The 7,813-nt window shown below is 48.8% G+C and overlaps 1 pseudogene; it reads left to right on the top strand.

Moving 5' to 3' along the window:
• The first annotated feature begins 4,081 nt into the window (after positions 1-4,081).
• LOC136535397 (jasmonate O-methyltransferase-like) lies at positions 4,082-5,512 on the top strand (annotated as a pseudogene).
• Positions 5,513-7,813: the final 2,301 nt, after the last annotated feature.

Genomic DNA, 7,813 nt, shown 5'->3' with positions numbered 1-7,813 from the left:
CTAAAATAAATTGTGTTGTGTGGCTAAAAGATCATCTACACTGTAGTATGTGCGCTGTAGTCTAGGAGAGATCCCCCTTCCTGACAGGTTTTTAATTAGATTTATTTACATAATACATATTTGCACATGTTTTTTAAACATATATATAATATAATATAATAGTAATGCTGCTTACATACACACGCATGTATATTGACTATATATAAACGCACAGACGAACATCGTCGATCAGCTATAAGCTAACAGATTTTGAAATTAACGAAGTCCAGAAGGTGTTATGTGCATGCTTACCACTTAGTGAATAACGCCATTCTTCGTCGAACAAATCAATCAATAGAAATACAACACACATGCCAAGTACGTATAGTATGTGAACTTGGACGCCATGACAACAAACCTGACCAACGGGCAACAGAGCTATATGCTTAGTTCATAAATTTATTTACACGTCAGTGTCATATCGGTCATATATATACTTCTAACCAGAGATGTCTTTATTTCTTCAAAAAATATCTACTATATCACAATCCATGGTTAGGGATGGCATTGGACCCACACACTAGTGTAGGCCGAGTAAATACCCACTTGTGACATTTTGTCTAACATGTAAAATTCCACACCCACGCGGAGAGGTTTTGCATGTGTCCGCACGCGTGACGGATTGGATTATATATAATCCCTATTAGTTAGTATAAGTAGCCCATTAACCTGTGCTCCAGTACAGTCTAGAATCTTACGTTACACAAGTATTAAAAGTTTGGTAAAGACTTCATTACGCTCAACTGGTTTTTAATCAACCCGCCCACACACCCCGCCCACGTGGCTGCACACCCCCACTCGCTCTCTCTCTCTCTCTCTCTCTCTCTCTCTCCCTCTCTCGCCCGCGGCACCTGGTGAGCTCCTCCCAGTCACGGTCTCTCCCCGACAAGGACCTCCTTCGGCGAGTCCGCGCCCATGCCCCACCTCCTCCCCATGCGGTCCTCCCTCTCTCCCCTTCGCTGCCGCCGACGGCAATGGCGAGGTAGGCCTCCTCTTCATCCTCCTCTTCCCTCCTCCTCTGGATCTGCTGCTGCTTAGGGTTTCAGCGAGCTCTCCCCTGATCTTCCCCAACTCCAGCGGGCTTAGAAGAAAAGGTTTAGGGGGGGGGGGCAGGAAGGTTGGCCAGGCGGTGGGATGCCGACGAGCGGTTTAGGGGCCTTGGCAGCGGTGGAGGCGGTCGGGTCAGGTCAGGGCGGAGCGCCATGGCCAAGGCGGCGGCGGGGGGGGGGGGGGGGGGGGGGGGGGGGCGGCGGTGGGGTTTTAATATATATGTTTTCGCCTTTGCATAAAACCTTTGTGGGGTTTTAATATATATTTAGCCGACACCTTATCTTAAGTTATACTCCCCTCTGTCCTTGAATGAATAGATTTGTAGCTTAAGAATTTGTCTACAAATAAATCTATCTCTAGGAGAGGTTGAACGGTCCATCGACCTATTTATTTTCCTCAAAGTCTGGATGTGTGTAGTAAATGCTATAATTAGTGTGTTACTGGAACAATTACCGACCAGTGTGCAACTACTATAATTAATGAAGGCTAGTATGGTCTTTTCTCTATCATACTAATATGTCCTAAACTTGCTAGAAATCTATTTATTTAGGGACAGATGGAGTATCAACTTTTATTGCATCTCTTTTGTGATATCATGAACGATGTATGTGCTTTCAAATTTTTATTATCAGTTGTTGCAATTTTCATCCATGTGTTCAAAATCTAGTGTTTATTGTATCTTTAATTCATAATTTCCCTTTTATGTTTTATTGAAAAAAGATTCGATGTCATATATTTCACTCTTAGTTACCACGTTGATCTTGAATTTCCTCTATCAAAGAATTATACATGTAGTAATATTGTTCTATGAAAAATACAGTGCTGAAAAAATCATTGTAATAGAGTTTTAATATAATTTAAAATTAATTTTAGGGTCACCGTGCGTGGTGGCAAGAGTAGATATAGACCTAATATGGAATCCGCAAAAGGCAGTGACTTAGGTTAACAGAACGATCAATCCTGTTCGTTTGAACTTATCAGCCATGGTACAGTATTTCTCTGTCGCAACAAAACAGCATCGGCCGGCTTATGAGACGCAAAAACCATCGGCCGAAAAGAGTAAGATGAAAATCAATTTGTTCAAAATCTGTGGTGGTTATATAGAGCAGATAAAGCAGTATGTGTTTAAAATCTGTGGTGGCTATATACAGATTTCCACGTTGAAAAAATTGCCAGGAAAAAAGGAATTTGTGGAGCCGTCCGCTGTGGTTACGTAGATAGTCATGGTCATTGGTACTCTCTCTCTCTCTCTCTCTCTATATATATATATATATATATATATATACTATTCTGTAGCTAGCCATAGAATAACTTATTCTGTAGCCACTTTGAGTTACGATAATTACTATGTTAATTTACGAGATTTACAGTAACTCCTTACTAAGTGGTTTACTATAACGTTATGGTAAATATTCCCATGTGTTATAGTAACCCAACTATCGTAAATATGTATTGACATTATGGTAAATTAGTATATAAAATTATGGTAAATAGAGGTGGCTACAGAATAACTTATTTTGTAGCCGGCTGCTGAATAGTCTCTTCATATATATATATATATATATATATATATATATATATATATATATATATATATATATATATATATATATATATATATATATGTGTGTGTGTGTGGAGAGTGGTACTTGTAACTACTACTAGTGGTAGCGAGCTTTTAATTTGGACATCAGCAGCGGTTGGAGTTGGATGTAAGAAAAAGACGACGGTGGCTCCCTCCGCCTGTCCGCCAGCCGCCACCGCGCCTCATCAGCGATAATCAATGAGAGGACGCTTGTGCGCCGGCCATCTCCTCCGCTCCGCTGTTGCATTGCATTGCGTCAACACATCGTCACGGATGACTTTGACTTCTCTTGGCCTACATACACTCTACGGCCTTGTTTACACGAGTGTTAGGAATCAGTATTTGACACGGTAGCACTTTTATTTGTATTTAGTAATTATTGTTCAATCATGGTCTAACTAGGCTTAAAAGATTCGTCTCGTAATTTACAATCAAACTGTGTAATTAATTATTTTTTATCTATATTTAATACTCCATGCATGTGTCTAAAGATTTGATGTGATGAAAAAAGAGTGAAAAAACTTTTGAATCTAAAGAAGGCCCTAGGTGGTGGTTGCCGTCCTCTGTAAAAATTAAGCCACGATCAGGGCTGTTCTGATCATTCAACACCACGCAAGGACCCAAGCTAGGGCCTGCCGGTTTCCTCGATCGTTGCTGACTCTCATCTTTTACAACCCTTAATTAATGCAGGCAACAACGCAGGCTAACAAGGATGTTGGCTTCAGCCTAAAGTGAGTCTAAACGTTTGGCACGGAAGAGCGGTGGGTAACAAGCTTGCAACAACATATGCATAGTGACATGGATGCATGCAGTGCTGGATGCTGTGCGAGACCACGGCCACTCATAGATGGGTAGGTTGTTGTGGTTGCCTACATAGTATCATCACACACTACACATGCATATCCATGCCTTCAATAATCCTTCACTTCCTCCCCTTTCTTCTTCACATCAGCCCTTGTTTAGTTCGTCCATCAAAACTTTACATCCTATCACGTTGAATGTTTCGACACATGCATAAAGTATTAGATATAGACTAAAAAAATAACTAATTGTACAGATTACGACTACTTTGCGAGACGAATCTTTAAGACTAATTAGTCCATGATTTGACAATAAAGTGCTACAGTACAAATGCGCTAATAACGGATTAATTAGGTTTAATAAATTCTTCTCTGTAATTTATTTTTTTATTAGTATCCAAACATCGCATGCGACATCCCATTTAGCATCTAACGTGACATCCCAAAACTTTACACCCTGCATCTATACGTCCCCTCGTTCACTAGCTATATATATATATATATATATATATATATAGCAAGAGAAGAAGCAGCAGGTCCAGGAATTAAAGAAGATATTTTTCCAACAACAAACGAAGCTAAGAAACAGTAATAACCCAGTAAATACATGGAGATGCTGCAGGACGAGGCGGTAGTCGTCGCGAGGCCGAGGCCGAGGCCAGAAGCAGCAGCAGCAGCAGCAGCGGTCGTCGCCGTGCGCCGCATGAACAGCAGCAGCGACGGCAAGATGTGCACGCCAAACAACCTCCGACTTCCAGCGGGTCCATCGCCTCCGTCACCAAGAAGGCCCAGGCAGGAGCTGGCGGCGGCGCTTCTACCGCGCCCGTGGGCCGCCCGGACTCCATGGCCATCGCCGACCTGGGCTGCGCCACGGGGCCCCAACGCGCTGCTTATGGTGTCCGACGCCGTCGAGGCCGTGCTGGCGGAGACCCACCTGCCGTCGTCGCCGCTCGCCGCCACCGGCTGCTGCCTCGCGTCGGCATGGCCGGGCTCCTTCTACGAGCGCGTCTTCCCGGAGGCCAGCCTGGACTACGTCGTATCCTCGAGCAGCCTGCACTTCCTGTCCAGGTACTGATCGACTCGTATAGGCTGGCTGAGTGCACTGCACTGTCGATCGATAGATATACAGATGATGAAATCATTTGAAATGACAAGAAACGACGATCGAGACTGACTCGCTAATATAACTGCGATCATGTCTGCATGCACAATTACCTAACAGGCGCCGACGATGAGGATGGAGCATCCCAACCTTGGCCGCGTCTACGTCTCCGAGTCCGGCCCCGCGGCGGTGCTGGACGCCTACCGCTCCCAGTTCCACGCCGACTTCCTCGCCTTCCTCTCCTGCCGCGCCGCCGAGATGAGGCCCCGCGCCTGCTCCTTCCTCACCTTCGTCGCCAGGAGGACCGCCCGCCCCCACCGCCCACGACTGCTACCTCTGTGAACCTCCTCGCCGACGCTCTCATGGACCATGGCCGCCGCCGGGTCTGTCGACGAGGACCAGGTCCACGCCCTTCAACGCGCCCTACTACAGCCCCTGTCCCGACGACTTCGCCAAGGTCATCGCCAAGGAAGGCTCCTTCACCGTCAGGACATGCAGCTCTTCGACACCACGCGCCGCTGCCTCCTCCTCCAGGCCCAGGCGGTGAGGCGGACGACGACGAGTTGCCGCGGTGGCTAGCCATGGAGACGGCAAGCACCGTTAGGGCGGTCGTGGAGCCCATGCTGCGGACGCAATTCGGCTGGGACGCCATGGACGGACTCTTTCTGCAGGTACAGCCTGCTGCTCGAGGCATACTACCGCCAGCGGCGAATCTAGACTAAACTGCTGTCGGGGTCGCACAAATTCATGAACTTAATTTGATGGGTCGTAGCTGGCAGGAATACGGGGGTTCCACTGATTCGTACAAAGTTATCGGGGTCGCATGACCCCGACAATTACACATGCTGCTTCGCTGACTACCGTAGCAACACCAGCAGAAACAAGGACGACCTCACCAACGTCTTCCTCGTCTTGGAGAAGAAACAACACTACTAGTATAGTTGGCCATTTGGCCCGGGCACTATGGGCCGGCCCAAGCACGGCACTAATTAGCATGGCCCAGAAACGGCCCGGCCCGTCGGCCTTCGTGCCAGTGCCTTGCATGGCTCGGCTTTAGTGCCATGCCTAGGCCACCATTCTGGCCCGTAGTGCCGGCCCGGGCACGGCATGCTATATGGATCGGCCCGACAGCGGCACGGCTCGGCCTCAGACGGCCGTTGGATCCCGGCCTCGCTCCCATCGGACGTTGGATCCGGCCGTTGGAATCGGGGTATAAAACCGCCCGTCCCGGCCGGCCGGCCACGTCTCCGTTGCCCTAATTCATTTGCTCTCACTCTCTGTCTCTCTCGCCTCGCTCTCAGCTCTCCCCCGCAGCGCGTCTCGCCTGCTCCTCTCTCTCCTCGCTCTCCTCTCTCGCGAGTCGACGTCGCCGTGTCGGCGACTCGCTCTCCTCTCTCGCCTCCGACTTCCTCTCTTTTTCTCGCTCCCGGTGGCCTCTGGAGCCACCGCTGGCCGGCACTGGCACAATCCCTAACCCTAACCCTTGCTCAATCCCTAACCCTAACCCTTGATCTCGCTTCGTCCTCACCGGATCCTCATCGACCGTGGATCCGTCCCTCGTCGTCTGTGCTTGCTGGATCCGTGCCTCGTCGACCTCGTCGACGACTCTGGTGCTCCGACTTTGAAGGTAAGTCGTTGTCGACCTAACCCTTGCTCAATCCCTAACCCTAACCCTCAATCTCTACTAACCCTTGCTCTGTTTTGTCTGAAGCCGTTGAGGGACCGGGGCGCCGACGAGTGTTTGTGTGATTATGTGACTTTGAGTCTTTGATAAGTTCTGTGAACATAACTTTGAGTCTTTGATAAGTTCTCTGAACTTGTAACTTAAGATTGAGATTGTTGGTGCAGAAAGTGACCAACACGAAAATATTTGTAGTTTTGCCGTACGTTATGATCGGAGGTGGCCTAGCACTCAACGACACATGGTTTATACTGGTTCAGGCAACGTGCCCTACGTCTAGTTTGAGTCAGCCAGTGACTTTATTCCTGAGCCCAGGTGCCCGAAGTTTGCAGTGGGGTTACAAACGAGAAGGAGAAAGGTGGGGGGTACAAGAGGTCCGGTCAGACTCCGGTCGGAAGGGCCGAGAGTGACGGGAGCCCCGCTATGAGCTAAGTGTTCGAGCGAGTGCTCGTGGTTTAAACCTGGTGGTTCTGCTGTTGTGTAGTAGTGAACTTGATCGATCTAATGAATCTGAATCAACTTGTTGGAAGAGAGCGCATCCCCTTTATAGGTGAAGGGGGTGGCCTTACAAGTGAGAGGAAGAGAGTACGTATGCTACTAAGCCATGTTGCCCACGCCGACGGGTACAGGATGATGGTAGGCGCCCACAATACTATTAAATGTCAGATGCATGTGGGAGGTTGTGTTGTCTTCTTCGGGTATGGCAGACGTCGACGCCTGCCACACTATTGATACCTGAGGCATGCAAGAGGTTTTACCATGTTCACCTGGTACGATAAATGCCGGCGTCCACAACATTGTTGATGCCCAGAGGCATTTGGGGGAGCCTTATTGTATGGGAGTTAATGGCACCAATACTGTAGGGGAAAATGTCGGTGCCTACAACACTACTTGTACTCTTGTTGTGTCAGGGAGGTTGCAAGTAGCTTCTGTAGGTGTACAGGGTACGGTCCTCGGTATTGCGGTTTGACTTGTGTGCCCTACCTTACTTTCTCCATCCGTTTCCTAGTCCTTACCGAACGGTCGGTTGGTTCCAGTCGGCTCTGATCGCGCCAGTCAAAGAAGAGTAGTGAGCAGGGGTTTGACGCATCCTTGGTCGGAGAGTGGGTGGAGTTGGAAGCGGTGTTTGGCCAGGCCGTCTGGTCGGAGAGGCCATCCGAAGGCGGGCTAGAGACCAAAGCGAGCGCTCCGGTCGGAGAGGCAGGTCGGAGTCTAGAGGGGCGCCTGTTCCTCCTTGGCAGGTCTTTCGGTCAAAGATTTGGATGCCCTTCTGGCTTGTTGTTTTAGGTACTTGGGCCGGCCCATGAGTTGCACGTTTTCTGCTTGGGCCGAGCCTTCGTTGGGAAGCCGGTCCACGAGGGACCTCAGGTTTATGAACCCGACAGGAGCCCCCAGGCGATTCGGGTAGAATCATCTAGGTTTTTTTTATTTTGACGGCGGGTGCGCGTGAGCGCACCCACGGGTGTAGCCCCTGAGCCCCGGACAGTTCGGGTAGAATTGTCTGGGGTTGGGGGTTTGTCAGTAGGCGTGTGCATATTTTTTTGTTGAGATGGAGT

The sequence above is a fragment of the Miscanthus floridulus genome, unplaced genomic scaffold (genome assembly GCF_019320115.1).
Source record: "Miscanthus floridulus cultivar M001 unplaced genomic scaffold, ASM1932011v1 os_2757, whole genome shotgun sequence".
NCBI classification, from domain to species: Eukaryota; Viridiplantae; Streptophyta; class Magnoliopsida; order Poales; family Poaceae; genus Miscanthus; species Miscanthus floridulus.
The sequence above is the reverse complement of the archived record's forward strand: the minus strand, read 5'-3'. Positions and strand labels throughout refer to the sequence as shown.